This window comes from Myxocyprinus asiaticus, chromosome 26 (assembly GCF_019703515.2).
Source record: "Myxocyprinus asiaticus isolate MX2 ecotype Aquarium Trade chromosome 26, UBuf_Myxa_2, whole genome shotgun sequence".
Lineage (NCBI taxonomy): Eukaryota > Metazoa > Chordata > Actinopteri > Cypriniformes > Catostomidae > Myxocyprinus > Myxocyprinus asiaticus.
Window position 1 is genome coordinate 5,258,705 of NC_059369.1, and position 27,549 is coordinate 5,286,253.

The following is a 27,549-nucleotide window of genomic DNA, read 5'->3' on the forward strand; positions in this document are numbered from 1 at the left end:
TGGACAGGCGGATGGAAGAAGGAAAGAACGAAAAAGATCCAGAGGAGGAAATAGAGGAAATACAAGAAAAAGAAACAGAAGAAGAAACAAACAATGAAGAGGAGAGAGAGGAGGGAAAGGAGCAGGAAGGATAAAAAGAGAGCAAACACAAAGCGAGGAGGAAACATGGACACCAATGGAAATGACTTCAAGTATGGAATTTTTTCTGGACAGAGCTGAAAAGGAGCAACAAGGGAACAATGAACTAAACAAAGAAATAAAAAATGAAGAGATGGAAAGAATGGAGGAGGAGAGGAGAGACAGTGCGGGGAGAGGGAGAACAAGAAGAAGATCGATTAAGGTAACACCGAATTTAGAAAGTGGGGAAAAAAAGAGTGCTCAGAAAAGGAATACTTAAATGTATGAACAGATATGAAGTGTTAAAAGGACTAGAGGAGAACCACTGAAGTTATGATGTTTAAGTATTCATTGTTCTTCCTTATGGTTTTAAGAATTGGGGCATTTAATGCAAGAGGACTTTTGGACATGAACAAATTTGAGAAAGTAAAAGAAATGTGTAAAAAAGAAGCTATTGTTGTATTGCAAGAAACAAATTGGAGAGAAGATTGTATGAATGAGATTAGAAAGATGTGGAATGGGGGAATTTTATACCATAACGGTGATGGAAAGTTAGGAAGAGGAGTAGCTGTTTTAATAAGAGATGAATTGGATAAAAAAAAAATGTAAGATTTTACATAAGGATGAGATTGGGAAATGCATGATGGTTGAAATGAAATATGAAGGGAAAGAATTTATCCTGGTAAATGTACATGCACCAACAGAGGAGAAGGAAAAGAAAGCGTTTTTTAGTGTTTTAAGAAATCTGACAAAGGAGTATAAGGAAATTGCAATTATGGGAGATTTTAACACGGTTTTTAGTAAATTAGACGTGGCAGAAGGGATGGTTTTCAAAACAGATACAGGAAGAAAAGAATTAAAACTGCTAATGGAAGAAAACAACATGATAGATGTATGGAGAGAGAGGAATGAAAAGAAAAAGGAATATTCAAGGAGACAGATTGTGAGGAATTTTATACGCCAAACCAGAAATTTGGAGAATTGTATAGAGGAAATGTGGTATGAAGAAACAAGTTTAAGTGATCACAAATTGGTTTTAATACAGGTGGATTTTAATGCAGTGAAAAGAGGGCCGGGGATATGGATTTTAAACACGGAGGTTCTTAAAAATGAGGAATATAAACTCAAAATAATGGAAATCATAGAAAAGGAAAAAGAAAATGGAATGTATGAAGATGGTACGAGAATATGGTGGGAAAACGTGAGGTACATAGTGACCAAATATTCAATCAAATACTGTGGTGCAATACAAAAAAGGGAAAAGGGAAAAGAAATAGAAATAAAGGAAGAGCTCGAAAGAGAATCAAACAAAGAGAAAAGGGATATACAAAAAATTAAAGAGATAGAAGGAACATGGAAAGAAATGAAATATAAAAGGGGCAATGTTAAGAAGCAAAGCAAAATACATAGTAGAGGGAGAAAAATGTACGAAATTCTTCTTTGTATTAGAAAAAAGAAAGGGGAAATCTGAAACAATAAAAGAAATAAAAAAGAGAAATGGAGAAGTAGTGGAAGGGGAGGAGGACATTTTGAAAGAGATAAAAATATATTACGAGGAACTTTTTAGTGCAGAAGGAATAAAAGAACAAGAGAAAGAGGAGTTACTGAGACAAATAAAGACAAAGAGTCGGAGAAGAAGACAAAAAAGAGTGTGATCAAGAAATTGTGGAAGATGAGATAGAAAAAGCAATAAGTGAACTAAATAGAAAGAAAAGTCCAGGAACAGATGGCTTAGGGAGTGAATTTTATATAGCTTTTAAAGATAGTTTAAGCCATATTCTGAAGGAAGTGTATGATGAGATTTTTAAGAAGAGAGAAATGAATCAAAGAGAAAAAACAGATTTGAAAAATTACAGACCGATTACAATGCTGAATACAGATCTAAAAATATTAGCAAAAATACTAGCAAACAGACTGAAGAAAGTGATGCCAAATATGTTAAAGACAAATCAAGCATATGGGGTGAAAGGGAGGGTTATAGCAGATACAACAAGTAGCATAAGAGATATTATAAGATACATGAAAGAAAAAAAGAAAGATGGATATGTGATTAGTCTAGACTTTGAAAAGGCCCTTGACAGGGTAGAACATGAGTATTTATTTGGAATTTTAGTCAGTGGATTACAATTGTATATAGAGGAGCACTAACAAAGATCAAATGCAATGGCTTTTTAACAGAATGTTTTAAAATAACAAGATCTATAAGACAAGGATGCCCCTTATCGGCACTTTTATACTCACTTGTAGCAGAACCGTTAGGCCTGGCTATAAGAAAGGAAGGAGAAATAAGAGGTGTAGAAATGGAAGAAGGTAAGGAAGGAGAAAAATGTTTCCAATATGCAGATGACACAACAGTAGTAGTTAATGGAGTGGAGAGTGTGGAAATAGCCATGCGAGAAGTACAAAAGTTTTGTAAGGCATCAGGAGGAAAAATAAATGAAGAAAAAACTATTTTTATGAGGTCTGGGGAAGTGCCGGTTTTAACAAATATTTTTACTTTTAAAAGTAAAAAGAAGTGGGAATAACGAAGGTGAGGGATGTTTTATATGAATTTAAAGAAGGTTTTTTACCAATACAGTTCATAGTGGACACAATGGAGGAGGCAAAGGAGGACTATAATAAACAGGACATAATAAATAAGTATGAAATTATAAAAAAAAAAAAAAAAAAAAAAGCAATACCAAAAGAATGGTTACAGAAAATTCGACAAATGGAAGAAGGACAAAAAGAAATGGAGATATACAGTATGTGAGGATAGGGGAGGAACTACACGATTTTAAAGCTTGTACTGTAAAGGTGTTTTATGGTATTTTTAGGCACAAAGTTTTTAAGAAACCTATTGCAAATGAGTATTGGTTGCAGCATTTTAAAGATCTGAAAGAAGAAAATTTATGGAGAAACATGAAAGGGGTGATTGTGGAAACAAAACTGGAGAGTTTGGAGTACCTTATAAGGCACAGAGCAATTGTTTCAGAAATGAAACTTTATAAAATTGGGATGGAGGAGAGTGCAAGATGCAAAGTTTGTCAAGAAGAAGATGAGGGGTTTTTACATTTTTTTTATACTGTAAAGAGCTGGAAGAGTTTTATGGAAAATGTAAATGGCTAATAAATGATTTGAGAGGGGAGGAGGATGGGCAAGAAACGGAGTGGAACAAAGTGGTAATGTTTGGGTGGGATAAAAATTGTAAAAACAAAAAAGGGATACATTTATTCTTAATGTTGATCAAAAGTGCAATATGGGAAAGAAGAACTGTGGCAAAAAAAGAGAAAAATCTAATTGATGTATGGTGTGTTTTTAAAGGAAAGACGGAAAGATACATAGAAATGCTGTACATTTATTTTAAAAAACAAGACAAGTTGGGAGAGTATTTTTTAAAGTGTTCACAAACAGTGTTTCTAAAGTTCTAAATGAATTTAATTGGAAGGTGCCTGTTGGGCAATGATAATTATGAAAACAGGGGAAAGGTTTTTAATGTATTTGGGTGAGATCATTTTCATATAAACAAAGTGATCTTCAAGAAGAGGATAGGTTTTAAACATTTGCCTTTGAAGGATTCTTAAAAAAAAAAAAAAAAAAAAAAAAAAAAAAAAAAAAAAGAAAAGGTCAAGCCAAGTCTTGTCCGATCTCGGAAGCTACGCAGGGTTGTGCCTGGTTAGTACTTGTATGGGAGCCTTCCTGGGAATACCAGGTGCTGTAAGCTTTTGCTTCTCCTGGATTGCTTTAACTAATACACTTCCCCCTGCCACAGCTGTGATTTTAATTCATTCATCCTTGGAAATAGGTTGGGGGGGATTCATGTATTTTCGTTCATTTTGCTTGCTCTGTGGCAAATGACAGCCTGGTCCTTTTTCTAAAAAAAAAAAAAAAAATCAATAAAAACAAAAAACCATTAGCTCTGTGAATCAGGAACAAGCATCCAGCATACTGTGCCTTCGATAGCTCAGCTGGTAGAGCGGAGGATTGTAGATGTTGCCTTGGCCATCCTTAGGTCGCCGGTTCAATTCCGGCTCGAAGGTGTGTACTTTTTACCACTTGGAGGCACTACTTGCCTTGCCCTCAAACTCACTGCTCCTTGAACTTGTGTCAAAGATGCAGGCGTTGGATCGGCAAAAATACGTTCCCTGACCGGGAATCGAACCCGGGCCGCGGCGGTGAGAGCGCCGAATCCTAGCCACTAGACCACCAGGGAAGGGCTGCTATTAACCTCTCTGGGAGAGCATCCGAGGCCGCCTTGCAAACTATACTGAAGAGCAAGATTGGGTTTTCTACCTCCAGAAAAGAAAGTCTCTCATTTGTCCTAAAAACAAACTTTGAGGGTCGAACTCACATCCTACAGATTATGAGACTGACGTGCTGCCTAACTGAATGACCGAGGTCCTTCCCTTCTCACCGAATGTCAGGATGGCCGAGCGGTCTAAGGCGCTGCGTTCAGGTCGCAGTCTCCCCTGGAGGCGTGGGTTCAAATCCCACTTCTGACAAGGTTTTATTCTGCATTCATACTGGAACTGTCTGACCAGCATTGTGGTGTCATGTTTTCTACTTTCATTGTAAAGGCACCGGCTGTAATTTTGCTTGAGCCCCTGAGCACTGAAAATAGGAGTTATCATTCTTTCCAAGCTTTGGTTTGTATGTGTGTGTGTGTTTGTGGCTTTTTTTAACGATTACTAGGTAACTAGCACTTTTCAAGCACACCACCTCAATGGGCACCCTGTCACTCTGGAATCAGCAAAATGCAGGCCACTGGGCCAAACAGACAGCGGGCCAGTGACGCAATGGTTAACGCATCTGACTACGGATCAGAAGATTCTAGGTTTGACTACTGGCTGTCTCGGTTGGCTTCTATTTTTTTGCACTCCCTGACTCCCACGCCATTACAATGCCATGTCCCCCTGGAACCATTAGCTCTGTGAATCAGGAACATGCAGTCAATATACTGTGCCTTTTTTAGCTCAGCTGGTAGAGCGCAAGTCTGTAGATGTTGCATTGGCCATCCTTAGGTCGCTGGTTCACTTCCGGCTCGAAGGAGTGTGCTTTTTACCACTTGGAGGCCCTACTTGCCTTGCCCTCAAACTCACTGCCGCTTGAACTTGTGTCAAAGATGCCAGCGTTGGATCGACAAAAACACATTCCCTGACCGGGAATCGAACCCGCTTCAAATCCCACTTCTGACAAGTTTTTCCTCTGCGATCATCCTGGAACTGTCTGACCAGCGTTGTGGTGTCACATTTGCTACTTTCATTGTAAAGGCACTGGCTGCAATTTTGCTTGAGCCCCTGAGCACTGAAAATGGAAAAGATACAGAAATGAAGAAAGCATTCGAAAAGAGGAATTATTTGAAAGAAGCAACGGTGACTGTTGATTTGGAAGGAGCGAGAGCTGAGGACATAATCAAAGCGGTCACAGAGAGAATCGGAGGAGGAAAGATTTTAGCAGTTAGACCAAAACAAGCAAAGGAATATGAAGTGACTTTGGAAAAAGAGGATTATTGTGAAGATTTGATGGATGGACTGATGATAAAAGGAACAAAATGTGAAGTTAAAAAACTGCCAAACAGGGACTACGTGGTTTCCTTTATGCATTTGCCTGTTCACTTAGAGGATGAGGACATTGTAAACAAACTGAGGGGATGAGGAGTACTCCCAATCTCAATGATAAAAAGGAGGGTATATCCGGGAACGGACATTGAAGACGGCACAAGGTTTGTCAAAACCAGATTCCCAAAAGAGGTGATTTCCCTGCCATATAGCACGAAACTGGAGACGGCGGAGGGACCTCAATACTTCCGAGTAATGCACAGCCCCCAGGTTAAAACCTGGCGGTTGTGCATGAGCCCGGCTATCATGTGGTGAAGGACTGCCCAGAATTCCGGTGTTACAAGTGTGATGAGAGGGGACACATCGCGAGGGATTGCAATTCTGTCAAGTGCCCGGATTGCAGGGAGACTTTTAAATAAATGTGAGTGCTGGATGGAGAACGAGGAGGAAGAAGAGAATGGAGAAGAGCAGGTGGACAGGCGGATGGAAGAAGGAAAGAACGAAAAAGATCCAGAGGAGGAAATAGAGGAAATACAAGAAAAAGAAACAGAAGAAGAAACAAACAATGAAGAGGAGAGAGAGGAGGGAAAGGAGCAGGAAGGATAAAAAGAGAGCAGACACAAAGCGAGGAGGAAACATGGACACCAATGGAAATGACTTCAAGTATGGAATTTTTTCTGGACAGAGCTGAAAAGGAGCAACAAGGGAACAATGAACTAAACAAAGAAATAAAAAATGAAGAGATGGAAAGAATGGAGGAGGAGAGGAGAGACAGTGCGGGGAGAGGGAGAACAAGAAGAAGATCGATTAAGGTAACACCGAATTTAGAAAGTGGGGAAAAAAAGAGTGCTCAGAAAAGGAATACTTAAATGTATGAACAGATATGAAGTGTTAAAAGGACTAGAGGAGAACCACTGAAGTTATGATGTTTAAGTATTCATTGTTCTTCCTTATGGTTTTAAGAATTGGGGCATTTAATGCAAGAGGACTTTTGGACATGAACAAATTTGAGAAAGTAAAAGAAATGTGTAAAAAAGAAGCTATTGTTGTATTGCAAGAAACAAATTGGAGAGAAGATTGTATGAATGAGATTAGAAAGATGTGGAATGGGGGAATTTTATACCATAACGGTGATGGAAAGTTAGGAAGAGGAGTAGCTGTTTTAATAAGAGATGAATTGGATAAAAAAAAAATGTAAGATTTTACATAAGGATGAGATTGGGAAATGCATGATGGTTGAAATGAAATATGAAGGGAAAGAATTTATCCTGGTAAATATACATGCACCAACAGAGGAGAAGGAAAAGAAAGCGTTTTTTAGTGTTTTAAGAAATCTGACAAAGGAGTATAAGGAAATTGCAATTATGGGAGATTTTAACACGGTTTTTAGTAAATTAGACGTGGCAGAAGGGATGGTTTTCAAAACAGATACAGGAAGAAAAGAATTAAAACTGCTAATGGAAGAAAACAACATGATAGATGTATGGAGAGAGAGGAATGAAAAGAAAAAGGAATATTCAAGGAGACAGATTGTGAGGAATTTTATACGCCAAACCAGAAATTTGGAGAATTGTATAGAGGAAATGTGGTATGAAGAAACAAGTTTAAGTGATCACAAATTGGTTTTAATACAGGTGGATTTTAATGCAGTGAAAAGAGGGCCGGGGATATGGATTTTAAACACGGAGGTTCTTAAAAATGAGGAATATAAACTCAAAATAATGGAAATCATAGAAAAGGAAAAAGAAAATGGAATGTATGAAGATGGTAAGAGAATATGGTGGGAAAACGTGAAATACATAGTGACCAAATATTCAATCAAATACTGTGGTGCAATACAAAAAAGGGAAAAGGGAAAAGAAATAGAAATAAAGGAAGAGCTCGAAAGAGAATCAAACAAAGAGAAGAGGGATATACAAAAAATTAAAGAGATAGAAGGAACATGGAAAGAAATGAAATATAAAAGGGGCAATGTTAAGAAGCAAAGCAAAATACATAGTAGAGGGAGAAAAATGTACGAAATTCTTCTTTGTATTAGAAAAAAGAAAGGGGAAATCTGAAACAATAAAAGAAATAAAAAAGAGAAATGGAGAAGTAGTGGAAGGGGAGGAGGACATTTTGAAAGAGATAACAATATATTATGAGGAACTTTTTAGTGCAGAAGGAATAAAAGAACAAGAGAAAGAGGAGTTACTGAGACAAATAAAGACAAAGAGTCGGAGAAGAAGACAAAAAAGAGTGTGATCAAGAAATTGTGGAAGATGAGATAGAAAAAGCAATAAGTGAACTAAATAGAAAGAAAAGTCCAGGAACAGATGGCTTAGGGAGTGAATTTTATATAGCTTTTAAAGATAGTTTAAGCCTTATTCTAATAGAAGTGTATGATGAGATTTTTAAGAAGAGAGGTTTGTGGACAGATCAACCCATGTATATTTTTGAATGGTATACATTGCAGGTGGGATCTCCATATCTCGACAGTGGGACCACTTAGAGAGCTGAAACCTGCACTCCTGTACTTGCCTTGACCTTCCCTATTTATGCATTGAATATCAAGAAGACTGGAGAAAGCATTGCAGGTGGTTTTTTTCTAGAAAGGTCCCACAGGCCCCAAATTTAATATGGAGGTAGCCTGTGGCCCCCAAACATCATATTAAGAGGACAAGGCTCTAGAAAAAAGAAAAATTAATTTGGCCATTTATGCAAGAATCTCTCTCACCACTTCAACTTAGGCCCAGACAGAGCCTTTTGAATGATCAGAGTCAGCTAGGTTTAGGTTTGGAAAATTCAGTCTGGAAGCCTCTAGAGCCCTCAAATACGGGGGCTCGAACGGGGGCCCACAGGACTACAATGATCTGAATTTCTATGTCCTGCGACCTTTTGACCCCTCTTTTCTATACATCCTACTTGCCATTTAAACCAATGTAATTTTCATACTGGGTTTTTGGACACCATCCCTAAAAGGGAATTTTTTTTTATGTCAAACGAGGTCAAAGGGTCGCAGAACTCTGGACACTGCCTGAGGACACCCCCACGAGAAGCATATGTTGTTTTCGGTACATTTGGATCTTCCTGAGCGCTGTCCACCAAACCAGTATAAAAAATGAATGGTATACTTTGCAGGTGGTATTTTTCTAGAAAGGTTCCATGGAACCCAAAATCCACAAGTTGGTAGCCTGAGGTCCCCCAAACATCATATTAAGAGGACAAGGCTCTAGAATGAAAGACATTTTTTAGAGCATTTTTTTAAAACTGCTCTCACACAGCTCTCTTGCTCTCAGAGTCAGACAGAGTCTTGGGCCTAAGCAGAGTTAATTGAGGGAAACCATATTTTATAGAGCTGTAAAAAAAAATCATTCAGAAGTGTTCTAGAGCATTAACCCTTTTGCACGTACATCACACTGGTTTGATCATTCCAGAGTGGTTCCTGGGGAGTACCATCACACCGGTTTGATTAGAACGTTTGTGTCTGATGTCATCAACTGGCAAATTTGAAAATTCAAATCTGCTTTTCCGCTGTTTAGCTGCTTCAGAGAGGGATTGGCTAAGCAATGCCATTTACATGCCTATATCAGCTGCTTGAACAATCTTTTTAAGCACAGGATTTTATGTTACAGGCATTCAAAGTAACACAGAAGACTACAAATTTACTACTTAATCCACACAGTGTATAACCGTGCAAAACTAACTGAAACTCACCATATCAGCTGTCGTACTGTTTATCTGCTACATAGAAAGCACTTACTACTACATGGCTAAGCACTTGTCATTTAGATGTCTAAAACAGCTGCTAGAACTGTCTTTTTAAACCATAGAATATGTTTATTTTATGTTACGAACATTCAAACAAACAGAATACAAGTTTACTGTCCATATACAAACACTGTGTACTCTGTGTACTGAGAAACTCACCAAACCTGCTGTCATGCTGCTGCTGCTGCTGTGGAGAGAGAGACTGGCTAAATGCTTGTCATTTATGTCTAAAATAGCTGCTCAGTCTTTTCAAACACATGATAAAATAAATTTATGTAACGGGCATTCAAATAAACACAGAGGTATTAGAATACAAGTTTACAGCGCATATCATATGACAGCAGCAAAAATAATTGAGAAAAACGATCACCTTTCAAACATAATGTTTTATTCACATGAAACAAATATTATGTTGACATGCTCTGGACTCTGAAGTCTGCATTGCAATGTAAACAAACATGGGCATGGTCACAGCCTATCAATAATTACGTTTATCTTGATAATAATACAATCATTAAAAAAGTTATATAAACACACATGTTTGACATATTTGAGAATCTAATTTAAAAAAAAATTATGTAGTAAATAAGATGTTTTGTATAAAAACTAAGAATCTGAAATAAAGGATTGACATCAGTAATGCTTCACAGTTTTTTCTTCTTTTTTTTTTATGCTTCATAGTCTTCCCTTTCCCCCTATGACAAGTGTCACAGCATGTCACTTTTACCTCAGATTTGCATTGGCGCTCGTCACAGATTTTACACAAATTCTTTCTCTAAATGCATTTACAGTTTTATTTACACAATTGCCACAGAAAAAGATGTCTGCTTTTAAAAGAAAACAATTAACAGATGAGATCAGAAAATTTTAATTCTGAAGATGTCTCAGCCACTGCTTCATTGCCTGCACACACCACTTTGAACCCTCAAAGTCAGACCCCACCTGCATCTCCCACAGTGGTCTAATGTTGAGGAGATCAGGAAACAAACCACTACACTGCAGAACAGCTGGAGAAAACCACCTGGAGTGAAAGGAAAGCTGGCAAAGTGGGTTCTGAATAATGTAAATGAGATTGAGATTAATGTAATTGAGTTTATATTGTAGTTTTGTGTGATGTACTCACTGGTTACACTGGATTCACCACTGACATCCACCACTACAAGGGACTTGGGATCTCCGGGTCCATCATCATGTCCTTACTGGCCCCTTACTCTTGATAGGGCATTTCACTGATTCCCTGCAATTCAGGATCAACCTGATGAGAGGGCTGCTTGAGGAGCACAGTTCACCACGGTATCGGTGCAGTGGGGGCCGTCCTGCCTCAGACAATCCCCTGCATCTGACAGCCAGGCATTTCCCCTCTGAAATTCCTCAAACCTCTTCCCAGGGCAGCAGAACCAGGCGGCACTGCAAGGTCTGTCTCTCCAGCACACAGAAGACAAAGAAGAGGCACCTTACAAAATACATATGTGTGCCATGCAATACTCTCTTGTGTCTTACTCCATGCTTTGAGGAGTACCACACACTCAAACATTACTGCACCTATAAAAGGTCGTTTAAATGTTCTTTATAGTTTATATGTAATGTTATTTCATACTGCTAGTAAATATTATATATATATATATATATATATATATATATATATATATATATATATATATATATATAGTGATTAACATTTTATTAATTTTCAAAACAAAGAAAAACAAAACATATATACAGTGAATCAACATTAACACCCACTACTTCCCCTCCCTGATCAAGAACCCTACCCCAAACGAACATCCCAGTGGTCTTACATAAGTACACACATTTACAGAGAATAAAATAATAAATAAATGTATACATATATATACACACACATACATACACACATACACACACATACACTTACATATACACACACTACACACACACACACACACACACACACATATATATATATATATACATACACATACATATACACATACACATATACATACACATACAACTCTAAACTATACCTCTCTCTCCACAGACCCACTGCGAGAGCCCCCCAAAAACATCAAATATCTACCCCATTTCCCAATAAAAGAATCCCATATCCCCAGCCTTCTACATGATACCTCTTCGAAGGCTGCCACCCTTCCCATCTCTTCGCACCACTCCCGAATTGAGGGTGCTCCCACCGACTTCCAACCCCTTAAAACAATCTGCCTGCCTATCATCGCACTAGTGAGGATCCAATTGTTTATGTATTTATCACCTATGTAGATGACCGCCCCATCACCCAAAACACAGAGTCTGGGGCAAAACGAAATCCGAATGCCCAACACATCACACAGAACACTCTGTACCTTCAAAAAAAAATCCTGAATCTCAGTGCACCACCAAAAAACATGGGCCATGTCTCCTTCCTCTGATTGGCATCGCCAGCAGGTGGGTGTGTCTTTAAGACCAAGCCTATACAATTTAGAGGGGGTCCAATAGAACCGATGTAAAATCTTGAATTGTATAAGGTGCACCCTTGCATCTCTCGATGCAGTTTTTACGTTTTTTAAAATCCCAGCCCATTCTCTCTCCTCCAATTCCAGGTTTAAATTTCTCTCCCATAATCTCTTGAGAGTGGTTGAGACTCCGTCCCCCAGACTCTGAATAATTAAGGAGTAATACACTGATGCCTCATGGCCCTTTCCAAAAGCAGAAATCACCACTCCTAGAGTATCTGCTGCTTTAGGGGGGTGTATGCTACTCCCAAAAATAGTATAGAGCAAATGGCGTTACTGAAGATACCTAAAAAACTGAGATCTGGGGATCCCAAAATATTGAACCAGATTTTCAAAGGTTCTCATCACACCGCTCTCGTAAAGATCACCGAGAGAATTAACCCCCCTCGCAATCCGCTCTGACCAACAAAAAAAGGGGACTTATTAATGCATAGTTTGGGGTATAGCCATAGGCTCGAGGCAACATTTAGATAAATATCTGAATTAAACACTCTGGACACTTTTGTCCATACTGAGTGTAAATGTGAAATAATGGGGTGTGATTTAACTTCTCTATTTAGTTTGATGGAAAGGCTGTGCAATGGCAAAATAGGGGCAAGGAGTTCTTGTTCAATGCAGAACCAGGAAGGGGCTCTTTCAGGTGGAAGCGACCAATGAGCCAAATGTCTGAGACCGAATGCATAATAATAAAACAGAATCTTGGGTAGGCCTAGCCCACCTTTGTCAATTGGCCTATGTAATTTATTGAAATGTAGTCTGGGGCGCTTACCACTCCAAATGAAAGAATTCGCTATGATATCAAACTGCTTGAAATAAGAGAGGGGCACATCTACAGGGAGAGACTGTAGCAAGTAGTTAAATTTTGGAATACAGTTCATTTTAATAACATTAACTTTCCCAATCATCGATAAATGTAATGAAGCCCACCTGTCTACATCGCTCGAAAACCATTTTATTAAAGGGTCAAAATTAACTCTGACTAAATCAGACAAATTTGTTGGGAATAAAATGCCCAAATACTTAATGCCCTGTTTGGGCCACTGGAAGGCGCCTGGCTGGAAGGCCGTTACTGGACAGTATGCTGTCAAAGCCAAAGCTTCGGATTTAGACCAACTGACTTTGTATCCTGAGAACTTGGAAAAGGAATTAATAATTCTGTGGAGGCAAGGCATAGATCTAGTGGGGTTGGAGACGAATAATAAAATATCAACTGCATAAAGCAGAAGCTTATGCGCCACACCTCCCACCGTCACCCCTGGAAAATCATCCTCCTTTCTTATCGCAGCTGCTAATGGTTCCAGGGCAAGACAGAACAATAATGGGGAAAGAGGGCAACCCTGCTGGATGCCCCTATCCAGAGTAAAATAATCTGAAATTAATCTATTTTTTTTGTACCGCTGCTACAGGGTGTTTATAAAGTAACTTAATCCAACCAATAAACGTACTCCCGAATCCATATATTTCCAAAATCTTAAAAAGATAATCCCATTCTACCATATCAAACGCCTTTTCGGCGTCAAGTGAGATGGCAGCGACCGGAGTCTGATCATTTGCCACTGACCATATGATGTTGAGGAGACGCCTAATGTTGTCAGAAGAGCTGTGGCCCCGAATAAACCCCACCTGATCTATATGTATAAGAGATATCATAACCTTACTTACTCGGTTAGCCAAAATTTTAGCCAGAATTTTTACATCTAGCTGGATCAGGGAAACTGGATGGTAACTTTTACACTCACTTGGATCTTTGTCCTTTTTAAGAATCAGACTGATCCGGGCTTGTGTCATGGTTGGTGGAAGCTTTCCATTCTTTAATGATTCAGTATAAACTTCTAACAAAAGTGGAGCCAGTTCTGTAGCATTAGATCTAAAAAAATTCAGCGGCAAAACCATCTGGCCCCGGAGCCTTACCGGTAGGTAGGGATTTGATTACATTGTCAAGTTCCTCCAAGGTTATCTCAGAATCAAGAGAGTTTTTTTGCTCATTCATCAGTTTAGGGAGTTCTAATGGTTCCACAAAGTTCATAATATCCTCATCAGTAGACGAAGACATGGAACTATAGAGATCAAGATAGAATTCTTTAATAGCATTATTAATATCAATGGCTGAGGTAAAAATTTCACCACCAGCAGATTTCACTGAGGGAATAATAGAAAAAGACTCTCTCTGTTTAATATACACTATATTGCCAAAAGTATTCGCTCATCTGCCTTTAGACACATATGAACTTAAGTGACATCCCATTCTTAATCCATAGGGTTTAATATGACGTCGGCCCACCCTTTGCAGCTATAACAGCTTCAACTCTTCTGGGAAGGCTTTCCACAAGGTTTAGGAGTGTGTTTATGGGAATTTTTGACCATTCTTCCAGAAGCGCATTTGTGAGGTCAGACACTGATGTTGGACGAAAATTCATCCCAAAGGTGCTCTATCGGGTTGAGGTCAGGACTCTGTGCAGGCCAGTCAAGTTCTTCCACACCAAACTCGCTCATCCATGTCTTTATGTGCCTTGCTTTGTGCACTGGTGCGCAGTCATGTTGGAACAGGAAGGGGCCATCCCCAAACTGTTCCCACAAAGTTGGGAGCATGGAATTGTCCAAAATCTCTTGGTATGCTGAAGCATTCAGAGTTCCTTTCACTGGAACTAAGGGGCCAAGCCCAGCTCCTGAAAAACAACCCCACACCATAATCCCCCCTCCACCAAACTTCACAGTTGGCACAATGCAGTCAGACAAGTACCGTTCTCCTGGCAACCGCCAAACCCAGACTCGTCCATCAGATTGCCAGATGGAGAAGCGTGATTCGTCACTCCAGAGAACGCGTCTCCACTGCTCTAGAGTCCAGTGATGGCGTGCTTTACACCACTGCATCCGACACTTTGCATTGCACTTGGTGATGTATGGATTGGATGCAGCTGCTCGGCCATGGAAACCCATTCCATGAAGCTATCTACGCACTGTTCTTGAGCTAATCTGAAGGCCACATGAACTTTGGAGGTTTGTAGCGATTGACTCTGCAGAAAGTTGGCGACCTCTGCGCACTATGCGCCTCAGCATCCGCTGACCCCGCTCTGTCATTTTACATGGCCTACCACTTCGTGGCTGAGTTGCTGTCATTCCCAGTCACTTCCACTTTGTTATAATACCACTGACAGTTGACTGTGGAATATTTAGTAGCGAGGAAATTTCACGACTGGACTTGTTGCACAGGTGGCATCCTATCACAGTAGCACGCTGGAATTCACTGAGCTCCTGAGAGCGGCCCATTCTTTCACAAATGTTTGTAGAAGCAGTCTGCATGCCTAGGTGCTTCATTTTATACACCTGTGGCCATGGAAGTGATTGGAACACCTGAATTCAATGATTTGGATGGGTGAGCAAATACTTTTGGCAATATAGTGTATCTAGCCAAAAGCTTCCCTGCTTTGTCCCCTGACTCAAAGTATGACTGTCTTGCCCTGAACAACCAAAACTCCACTTTCTGTGACAGAATAGTGTTATATCTGTATTTCAATCGGGTCAATTCTCTGAGGCCATCAGATGACATACGGCGCTTCAGCTCTGCCTCGGCACATTTAATATTTCCTTCCAACTCCACAAGTTCTCGTGCTTTGAATTTTTTGATAAATGAGGCATACTGTATGATTCAACCCCTAAGAACCGCCTTAAGTGCCTCCCAAGCCACACCCACAGAGGATACCGAGGACCAGTTGGTCTTCGTATAGACACTGATTTCAGTCTTTAATATTTGTTGTAAATCAGGATTTTGCAGAAGGGATACATTAAAGCGGCAATTATATGATTTCCTTTTCTCTGTATGTGGCAATATCTCTAAACTCACCAGGGCATGATCTGAGACTAAAATATTTCCAATTGAGCAATCAACAACAGATGAAATTAGGGACTTCAAAATTAGGGATATCAAAAAAATCTATTCTAGAGTAAATTTTATTTTGAAAAAAATTTATAATCCCTACCAGTTGGGTTCAAAAGTCGCCAGATATCAACAAGACCAAGATTTTTATAGATCTTGTGAAGTGTCAATGTAGCTCTAGGGGGTTTACACACTTTTGCTTCACTGTGATCAAGGACTGAGTCCATCAAAAGATTAAAGTCTCCTCCCAATATTATATCATGAGGGGTGCCAGCAGCTTGCAACATCCCTTCAAGATCTATAAAAAAGCCCTGATCATCAGCGTTAGGTGCGTAAATATTAGCCAAAATCAACCTTTGCCCCTGAATTTCTCCTAACACAACAATGACTCTTCCTAATTTATCTTTAATCTGTTTGAGACATTTGAATTGTAGATGTTTATTAATCAATATAATGACTCCCCTGCTCTTACTTGAGCCAGCACTAAAGAAAACATGTCCACCCCATATCTTCCCAAATTTTTCAGCTTCTTACGGGAAAAGATGCGTTTCTTGAAGAAACACTATATCATATTTTTTGCGCTTAAGAACAGAAATAACCTTCCTTCTTTTTATGGGGTGCCCCAAACATTTACATTCTATGTGGAGAGAGATAACCCATTCACATTAACATTTGACATATTGATATAATAAAAATAAAAAAAATGAGTGTGTCAAAAACAAAATTATACAGACCACATTCCCCATTAGTGAAACAATCAAACCCCGAACTTCCCCCGGAACAAAACAAACAGAAAAAAGCAAAACGTGCGCATTAACCCCACGCACAACAGCGCCAACCGGCGACAATCCCTTTAAACTCAAAGAGTCCATGTACGCCTACGAGAGCCCCCACGACAACTTTACCATCAGAATGCTGAGTCTGGTGCTTCTGCACAAATTTTGTGAGACACAATTACAATAACAGAAAATACTTTGTAAAAGATACCCCAGCCAACAGGCAGAATAACAGAAAAAACGTAGATTAATTCAGCGCGAAAAACAAAACCAGCATCCTGGTTCCTCGGATGATCAAGAGCCAAACTAACTCGAGGCCACGCAAACCCCCCCCCCCCCAAACCATAACTTACTCAGCCCCTCAACTTTATAAAAGACGTCTTTTATGTGAGCATATAGATATTTTGTGGTCATCCAAAGTGTCCATTCTCGATCTGGCCGGAAACTTCAGTGTAACAAAAAATCTTCCGTCAATGCAAAATCTCTCAATCTCAAAATTTCTTGGAGTCATGCCATAAAACAAACTCCAGCCACTAGGCGGAGTCAATACAAAAAGAAATAAAAATGGCACCCAGCTTCCTCAGATAATAGAGTCCCTGAACCGCGAGTCAGTCCACTAATATAAGAAACATCAAATGGCTTACTCCAATGTATTTATCAAGGAGAGTGCCTGTTTTGAACAAATAAATACTTTGCGACCATTCTTCGTTTCTATTCTCAGTTTGGCCGGGAACATCAGAGCAAACGAGATCTTTTTCTGATGTAAGAGTTTCTTGCATTCCTTGAACCGATCGTGTTTCTCTCTTGTGGAATTCGCAAAGTCCAAGAACAAGAAAATATTATGGTTCTTCCAAGAAAGCTTCCCTTTGCTCCTCACCTGGCGCAACACGAGATCTTTATCTGATGATTTCAGAAATTTGGCCAGAATGCATCGAGGCCTATCTCCCTCAGCAGTTCTGCGAGCTGGCACTCGTGAGCTCGCTCGATTTCCAGTTTATGGCTTGTTATGTCGAGCAGACTCGGGAAAAACTCGTCCAGGAATTTCACCATATCTCTGCCCTCTTCATGCTCAGGAATTCCAACAATTCGTATGTTATTCCTTCGGCTCATATTTTCGAAATATTCCAGTTTTTCCGAAATTAATTCCAAATCTGTTTTGGACACGGGCGGATTAGCGGTTAATTCCCTTTCCGATGACTCAAGATAATCGATTCATTTTTCAACTTCTGTCAATCTTGTAAACAACTCGGAGAATTTTGTTTCCATCGCCGTAATTGATCGACGTATTACAGCGAGATCCTCCAAGTCAGCAAGAACCTTCATCAACATCACCGACATGTTGGACAACTGACGCTGAATATCTTCTCCCGACGTGCCGTCCAAATCGAGTCCCCGTCTCGCAGTCCCGTCAGAGGCCTCAGCTTGAACACGTAAGTGTCTTTTAATGTCTCCAGAGTCTGAGAATTTTGACTTCTATGCCATATTTACCTCTAAGAGCAAGTATGTTATTGGGTGTATCGAATCTCACCGGATCACAACATGAAAATAATTTAAAAACTAGCAAAGTTTGCAGAGCTCGTCATTCACACGTCTGTCTCTCGCATGGCGGCATGTGAACCCCCTGTTTTGTTTTTTTTTAATGAAATTTGTAAGTAGTTCTGAAAATTACTATGGTCTATGAAATTTGTGTTTTTTGTTTAATCATAACTGTAATAAAACTGTTAGTATTTCATCATTATTCAATATGTCATTCATTATGCTCTTGATAAAGCAGAGCCAAGTAACATAGTACTTCACGTCATGTAGACTCAGGACATTTACAACTCACAAGTGAATAACACTCTTTTCAGCATGTTTTTGTTCCTCTCCATGGATGAATCAGTGACGAAGTGGAAGGGTAGGCTTGCATTTCTTCAGTTTACACCTGCAAAAAGTAACCGATTTCACATTATTATTTATTTTTTGTGTGTGTGACAGGCACAATGAGTATTTGCAAGACATGATTATTTACATTAGATCCACCACAGACAATCACCATTATGAGGGGCTTAGGATTATGTCCTTCCCACCGCCTTATGTGAGGAAGGATACTGGTATACCAGTCCATTGTTCTCCCAGCAATATTATGGGGCCTGTGGTACAGGGGGGCAGATAGGATGAGAATGACCATGATCACCTGCAAAATGACCAAAGAGAACGCAGAGTAGTAAAGTAGTAAGGTACTCACCGAGTACATGAAAGCTGTGCAACACTCCCTTTTGTGTTAGCCCATGTTTTGAGTACCATGCACTGAAGCATTACTGAGAACTGTGAAATAAAATAAGCAAATGTTTAATAGCTGTTATTGTTGTTATGACATTTGTGTTAGTTATTGTTATATTTCCATAGTTATGTATTGTAAATTGTGTATTTTTTCCTTGTAATTGGTTTATAATCTATGAAATGTGTGCATTGTGGGCTTTTGTTTACCACAAATGCAGTGTATTTAAATGTTATGAATGCTATTTATTAGCTGTTGTTGTGCGCTACATTCAGGAGCAGGTCTGGTTATTAGCAATAATTAATTATTAATTATTATAATCAATAGGACATTGTTTAGAATCAGTGTTAGCTTTTTAATCCTTTAAATCAACGATCATCAAAGATAACCATCAATTATCAAATTCAATAGAATATTATTATCAAAGATAATCATTAATTATTAAAATCAATGGAACATTGATTAGAATTAACACTAGCTTATTGATCCTTCAAATTCAACAGTCATCAAAGATAGTTATAAATGATCAAAATCAATAGAATATTAATAAGGATTAATATCGCTGGGGCACCACCCTGGAATCAGGGACTAATAACAGAATCAATATAGGATTGTTCTCTTAGGAAAGTTGATGTCCGGAGAACATCGACATTCAAAAGGAAAACAATGAAGGCTTGAATCCAAGCACTGACATCCCCTGCCAGCCCTTGACACAGGTGTATGCAAAACAAACCAAAACACTTCTCTTTGAAATATAACAAAGTTTATTGATGCAGTAATATCAATTAATAGCCAATACAATGCAGTCAATAAACTTCTGACTTCCAACTACAAACTAAACAGTGACATGATTAGATATGGTACAAAATAAGCCTATAACACATGAGAGGAAGGTATGTGTGTGGGTGTGGGTGTGTGTGTGTGTGTGTGTGTGTGTGTGTGTGTAAGGAGCGATGCGCACAAAATTGCAGACGTGACTCTTGTGGAGAGTATGTCACACGAGGTTTCCGGCCAGAGAATATGACCGCGAATGTGGACGGGGAGAAGCCGGTTAATGGCGTCTGAACGCTTACCACATGTCTCCGCTTGTACAATAACTTAGGGACAAAGCTGAGCTTTATCACCAAGTTGTCTACTAGCCAAATGTGTGTGCAGGTATATTTGTGAGGGGTCGCGTGTGCACGGTTAGTACGAGAGAGAGAGAACAGAGTGGTGGCACTGAAGCCAGTTTCGCAATCGTGGGAGAGAAAGCAGCTGTTAATTTATCACTCAGAGACGCAGTGAACGGCTCATAAACCATCCCGCAGTCTTTGGTTCCTTAATGGATAAACTCAGTGTGCCAGTCTCACCCGCGATGGTGGAAATACACAACAGTCCAACGTGGTTGGACTACAACACAGCAAATCTCATTCGTGGTAACAGTACGTTACAGTAATACCTTGAGTATTATTAGCAACAATGAGCAGACTCGGCGGTCTGTAAACTGTACAAGCAATAATCTTGATACTTATAAACCTTTTACTTGAATCGCGTGAGGACATGGGTAGAATGAGTGTTCATCCGTCGTTTGACTCCGACTCGGTTTCTCGGAGCTCAGGTGATGACGGGAGGCCGTTTCCTCACTTTGTCGGCAGGCGGTACGGCTGCTGATTCTCAGCAGGCTGGTGGAGAAATCAGCGATGTCGACTCGGTTGAAGAGGGAAGAGAAATCTTCTTTCTTCACTTCTACAGGCAAACGGGTGAAGACGCGGATTGCTTGGCGGTCTCCTTCGGATCCATTAGCGTGTTTGGTGGAACATGGAAAAATCTCGACTCGTCCAGCGAGATGGAGATTGTATGGCCACAGTTTCAAGTCGTATGTTACTTCCTTGTGCAACGAGGCTACACCTGAGAGCAGCAATCGCTGCGTCTACGCACGGCACGCAATGTTGCTGGAAGCGACGCCCAGAAGGATCTCAGATGTTTTTCTACTCCGATGACGTCATGGTTGAGGGGCATTCTGTTGTGTGCCTCATCCAATAGGAGTTGAGAGTTCGATCATTTGGAATTTCACCCATAGGTGTAAATTGAGCAAGGTTTCATGGGATTTGTAGTCTGTTTTGGACTCCCTTTGTTTGATTTTGGCGTGGTTGTTATCAGTAAGGTTTTATGACTGTGTGTGTAGGCCTCAGTCAGGCTTTACGACTGTGTAGGCCTGCCTTTGTCTTATATCTGAATACATGAGGCCAAACACTGTTATGGTAATAATGCTTTTATTTATTAAAATATTTATATTGTTATTTGTTATATTGATATTTATTTTAAAAAAAAATGTTATTATCTATAAACAAATGCATATATAAAGCATAGATCAATAGATCAAATTAAATAAAATTAAATTTTAAGAATAATGCTAATACTGAACTTATCTCTTGCCTTTGCATTAGAGTATATTGCTGATGAATTACATAACATGCTACTTTCAACTGCAGCCCATTCCTAATATTAGCATTAGAATATAGGCTATACCTCACACAATAGCATTTGATCAAAGTGAACACGATAAAACATTACATATGTGCAGTATGCCTACAAAATTACACAAGCCGTGAACAGCACAAGCCATTATGTAAACTACAACAAACTACGATAAATACAGATCATAAACATATTATTCATGCATTTATCATGGTCTACACATGTTTGCAAACAATTTTGGGAGCTTCTCAATCGAAAAAGACTTAAAATGTACTCACCATTAGTAATCCTGTAATGTGCTGGTGGAAAAGTTGCACATAGGAGCGAAATTCAAAGCCCGAGAAAATAAAAGAAATAAATGTCAATAGAAACCCTTGGTTAAAACATTTATTATAGTTTATACATGTTTTAAACCAATTAGGAAGGTTTTAAAGTGAAGAAAAAAAGCGAAACGTGACTTGCATCGCTTTCCTACACTCTGTCCTCCAGCTCTGAGTGAGATGAGTCAGTGGTGAACTGTCATGTGACTGCCCAGTGTCACGTGACAAGCTTGATACGTCACACTGGAGTTTAAAATTTTATACGTTGTATAATAACCAGTGAAAAAAAAAATTCACACTGAGGGGATCAGTTAAATCATTTAGAATTTACGTGCGAAGGGGTTAATATTTGGGGCCCTCATCGGGGTCCCTCTGCACTACCAGGAACCCGAATTTCAAGAGCCTGTGACCTTTTGACCCCTATTTTCAAGACATCCCACTTGCCATTTAAACCAAAGTAATTTTCATTCTGGGTTTATGGACACCATCCCAAGAGGGGCAAATTTTGTGTCAAAAGAGGTCAAAGGGTCGCGGAACTCTGGACATTGTCCTGAGGACACCCCGACGAGACGCATGTGTCAATTTTGGGACATTTGGAGCTTTCTGAGCTGTTTGTTGGGCACTTCCTGTGTGACTCAGCAAAATGACAGGAAATGCATGTCTGCAATTTATTTACATGTCATATTATTCATAAAACACACTGAACAGCCTTCAGGGCATACAGTTTAATACATTAATCTATATTACAAGTCAAAAAAGTGAATAGTATGCTTGAAAACTGATTGTCCATGGACCATGTATTTGACGGCTATTAAATACATTGCAGTTGAGATCTTCCTGCATGACAGCCTGAAAATACCCTTAAATGTGGTGCAAACACCTTGGGGCTTTGAATACTCACTCATTGAGCCATCATGAACAACATATAGAAATGTTATTTCAGTCGGTGCTGGGCAAGTACTTGAAAAAATAATGAAAAATATTCTAGAAAAATAACTGTCACTTTTCACTCACAAGTCGGCCGATTTAGCACTTAACAAACTCATTCAGACTTCAAATTTTGCACACTTGTCTAGAGGTCCCCTGAGAAGACAGATTTCAAACTGGAGTCATTTGGAGGTTTCGGAGTCGTGTCCATAAACAGAGTTTAGAAACTAATGATATACATTGCACGTGGACGTAGACCTGGCATCACGTCCGTAGGTCCGACAGACCCTAACTTTCACATGGTGTCACTTCCAGTGCCCCTCAACAACATACTAAGGGGAGTAAGGCCTAGACGCATAAAAGTATTTTTCATTATTTTTAATAGATCTCCCTGCCTGCCATAGGAATCAATGAGACAGCTTGCCCTTTAGGTCTGTGTACAGCAGTACATTCACCAGAGGCTTTAATATTACATATATATAGATCTTTTTGAATATAACCACTTTAAAGGTACTAATAAAACTCAGTAGAACCCATTTATGTAACTTACAACTCATTAAAATATATAATTTGCTTAATAAATGACTGTACATAAAGCATGTATTTGGCAGCCATTAAATACATTGCAGCTGGGACTTCCTGTGTTTTTGCTAAGTCATACAGGAATATCCCACATGCAATGTATTTAATGGCTGCCAAATACTAGGTTTTTGGACATTTAATTTAAATGAATTTAATTATTATTTACAATAAATATTATTGATTGGAACACCTGTTTTGCAGTCAGGTCATACAAATTAAAATATATACATAACTTTTAATTCAAAATTATGTACAACATGCATAATACAGGACTGTCCACAAAGAGTGTATTTGACTGCAATTGAATACATTGCAGGTGGGACCTTCCTGTATGACTTGATGTCCTGAGGACATGATGTCCACCAACTATGTCTTTAACACCAATACATTGTAAATGAGATGGTCCATGGGCAATGTATATAATGGGTTCTGAATACCTGGTTAGTAGACATAATTTTTTATAAGGTCCATGATCAAAATATTGACTAAAAACATTTAGGTGACTATATGACTCCCCCTGAACAGTATACACCTTTTAAAACATCAGTTGCTTACTGTCCATGAACTATGTATATTTTTGAATGGTATACATTGCAGGTGGGATCTCCATATCTTAGAGTTGGGACCATTTAAAAACTCCAAGGGTACTTACAATTTTTGACTTTCTCCAATCTTCTTGATATTCAATGCATGAACAGGGGAGGTCAAGGCAAGTACAGGAGTGCAGGTTTCAGATCTCTAAGTGGTCGCAGTGTCGAGATATGGAGATCCCACCTGCAATGTATATGTAACAAGATATTTGAGTTCTGGACAAAGGAGGAGTCAGGAGACAGCGAACAGTCAAGGTGAGTGTTTTATTAATCTTTCTCACTTTTTAATTAAACTTAAACAAAAGGGCTCTTGCTGGCCAAACACACACACACAGCTTCAGGTGGTGACTCTGGTCTCTCTCTCCACTCTGACGCTCTGGCGTGCCTTTTCAGGTCTCCCTCCGCCATCACTATAATGAGAGACAGGTGTTAGAGGTAATTACGACCCAGGTGACGAGCTTACTGCTCTCCCTCTCCCGCAGACTGACACATGACCACGCCCCCATGCCACATACCCCCATCACCAACTCAGGCCGGGGCAACATCCGGCCTGCCTACTCCCCCCCATTTCGGGAGAGAAAGTCAGTGACCATCTGTGCCCCCGGTCTGTAGACCACCTCGAATTTAAACAGCTGAAGAGTCAGATACCAACAGGTGATCCATGTGTTAGTCCTCCTGCAGAGGAGTGTGATCAGAACAGAGGGTGAAGGCCCGCCCCAGCAGGTAGTAGCGGAGGGTAAGAACAGCCCACTTAATCGCAAGACACTCCTTCTCGATGGTACTATAATTTGTGTCCCTGAAGGAGAGCTTGCAGCTAATAAATAGCACTTGCCATTCCTCCCCTCCCACCTCCTGCAAGAGCACCGCTCCCAGCCCTCTGTCAAATGCATCAGTCTGCAAAATAAAGGGGAGAGAGAAGTCAGGTGCAAAAGTGGCCCCCCACACAGTGCGGACTTTACCTTAAGGAAAGCCTGTTGGCACGACTCTGTCCACTGGACTGTATTGGGAGCCCCCTTTTTAGTAAGGTCAATCAGCGAGCTGGTGACATCAGAATAGCAACCAGCCCCAAAAACTGCCTTACCTCCTTTTTGGTCTTGGGTGCCGGACAGGCTGCGATCACTGCGGTTTTGTTAACCTGTGAACGCACCTGCCCGTAACCCCAGTGGAACACCATATACCTAACTTCTACCCGCCCAATTGCGCACTTCTTTGGGTTGGCTGTGAGTCCCACCTGCCATAGTGCTTTCAGGACAGCTATCAGATGTTGCATATACCGCCGCCAATCATTACTATAAATGATAATATCATCCAGGTATGCGGCGGCATATGCTGTGTGCGGTCTGAGGATCTTATCCAAGAGGAGCTTAAATGTGGCCGGGGCTCCAAACAAACTGAATGGAAGCGTCACAAATTAGTGTAATCCGAACGGTGTGGAAAAAGCAATTTTTTTCTCTTGATATTGGAGTCAAAGGGATCTGCCAATAACTCTTTGTTAAGTCCAGTGTCAATTGAAATTGATCCGCGCCCAACTGATCGAGTAACTCGTCAATTCGCGGCATTGGATAAGTGTCAAATTTGGACACCGCGTTCACTTTCCGGTAGTCAACACAGAACCAGACTGAGCCGTCACTCTTCGGTACCAGAACTACCGGGCTGGCACAGTCGCTGTGCGACTCTTGTATTACGCCCATTTCAAGCTTTGCCTCTAATTCTAAATCTTTTTCTTGTGTTCAGGAAGGCGACAGGGGTGGCTACGAACCACCACCCCCAGGGTGGTCTCAATATGGTGCTCTTTAAGGTTCGTGCGACCGGGAAGGGGTGAAAACACATCCGTGAATTCTGTTTGCAACCTGGCAATGTCTGTAATCTGTGACAGTGAGAGTTTGTCTCCGCAAGAGACCGGGATGAATGAATTTGCTTAGGGAGATACCTCCAGCCCAAGCTCCTCTCTCTCCGGAACTACAGTCGCCAAGGCTACAGGCACCACCTCCCTCCATGGTTTGAGGAGGTTGAGGTGGTAGATTTGACGTGCCCCTCCCCTGTCAATTTGCCTAACCTCATAATCGAGATCTCCAACTCGTCGTGTGACCTCAAAGGGTCCTTGCCACTTGGTGAGTAATTTGGAGCTCGAAGTGGACAGCAATACAAGCAATTTATCTCCCTGTGTGAATTCCCATAGTCGAGTGCCCCTGTCGTACAGTCAGCATCGACGTTCTTGTGCTTGGAGCAAATTCTCCTGTGTTACCTGCCCCAAAGTGTGGAGTTTTGCTCTAAAGTCAAGAACGTATTGAATTTGGTTTTTGCTATTCGAAGATCCTTCCTCCCAAGCTTCCCATATGACATCAATCCCGCCGCGCGTTCAACGCCCATACAGTATCTCAAATGGGGAAAACCCTATGGAGGCTTGCGGGACCTCTTGTACTGCAAACAACAGGGGTTCGAGCCACTTATCCCAATTTTATGTTCTTCGTGTACAAACTTACGAATCATGTTTTTCAAGTTCTTATTAAATTGTTCGACCAACCTATTGGTATGCGGGTGATAAACACTGGTGCGAATCGACTTAATGCCTAATAATTCATACAGTTTTAATGGTCTGACGAGGTACATGCCAGTTCTCTCGAAGGGGACCTCAATCAACGGCAGAGGGTGCAATGGTGCTTTTGGGGTGGCCGGTGGATTCACCAACGGGCATTCACGGCACGCCGCACACCACTTGCGTACGTCGCCGTGAATGCCCGGTCAAAAGAAAGGGGCCATTATGTGGCTCAAAGTTTTTTCGTGAGCTAAGTGGCCAGCCATTGGGTTATAATGAGCCGCCTGCAAAAGTGTTTCCTGGTGACTCTTTGGTACTAATAGCTGAGTTGTATTTTCTTTGGTCTGAGTGTCCTGCATCACTCGATACAACCGCTCTTTAATAATAGAGAAGTACGGGTATGTGAGCGCAACATTTGGCTGGAGCTGTTGACCATCAATTACTTTTACCTGGTCAAATGCATGCTTGAGGGACTCATTATGTGACTGCTCCAGAGGGAAATCCCCCTCAGGGAAGCCTCTGAGTATGGGAATTCCCCCGTCTGTGTCATCATGACGTGGAGCAGATGTCGACGGCCCTGGCACTGCCTCCCCTGCCATAGCATCGCACGTCACACACCACGACACCGTTTTGCAGGACCCATCCAAACATTTTACCCTCAATACATTTTAAAACCAGGCCAATTTGTTCCCAGAATTAGTGGATGGGTGAGGCGGGAATTATCCGCAGCCTTGACTCTATGCCTTTTCCCCCTGAATCGTATCTCAATGGTAACCACTGGAAACTTGTGAACGTCACCATGCACACACCTCACCCTCACCCGCTTATTCCTATCCAATGCCCCACCTTAAACCAAGCGTTGGTGGATCGAGGTTTGAGAACAACCCGTATCCACCAAAGCTTGATGTGTAGCCCCTTTTACTTTTACCGGTATCCAATACACCCGGCCTCTGGGGTCCCTAGGGGCGGGGCTAAAAATCACCAAAGGTTGCCTTTCTAAAGTCGATTTCCTCGCAGTTTGTTGGCTTTCCACGGGGTGGTGTCTTCCTACCCGGACAGCCTATCTTCCCCCCGCCACCTATTTGATGCCCCCAATGTTGGGGGGCAGCCCCCCAGTGTCCACAGACCCCTTTGATGCCTTGACTGCCAATTTATGGAATTGGCAACCCCTCCAAGGACTTTGATTGGCTGACCACGGGGGCGGGTCCGGGAGGGGGCGGGGCTATCCATGAACAGCCTATTCTGCCCCCTTACCACCTAAGTGACACCAATGCCCCCCGAGGTCAGAGGACCACCTCGCAAGGGACATCCCATGTACAACCTATCCTATTAAA

The 27,549-nt window shown here is 40.7% G+C and overlaps 3 non-coding genes across 3 annotated transcripts; 2 read left to right on the top strand and 1 right to left on the bottom strand.

Moving 5' to 3' along the window:
* The first annotated feature begins 4,049 nt into the window (after positions 1-4,049).
* On the top strand, positions 4,050-4,136 carry trnay-gua (transfer RNA tyrosine (anticodon GUA)). The gene is given in 2 exon segments: positions 4,050-4,086; positions 4,101-4,136. It is a non-coding gene; the product is annotated as a tRNA-Tyr (tRNA).
* A 101-nt stretch (positions 4,137-4,237) lies between these two features.
* trnae-cuc (transfer RNA glutamic acid (anticodon CUC)) lies at positions 4,238-4,309 on the bottom strand. The gene has a single exon. It is a non-coding gene; the product is annotated as a tRNA-Glu (tRNA).
* Positions 4,310-4,515: 206 nt separating this feature from the next.
* On the top strand, positions 4,516-4,598 carry trnal-cag (transfer RNA leucine (anticodon CAG)). The gene has a single exon. It is a non-coding gene; the product is annotated as a tRNA-Leu (tRNA).
* Positions 4,599-27,549: the final 22,951 nt, after the last annotated feature.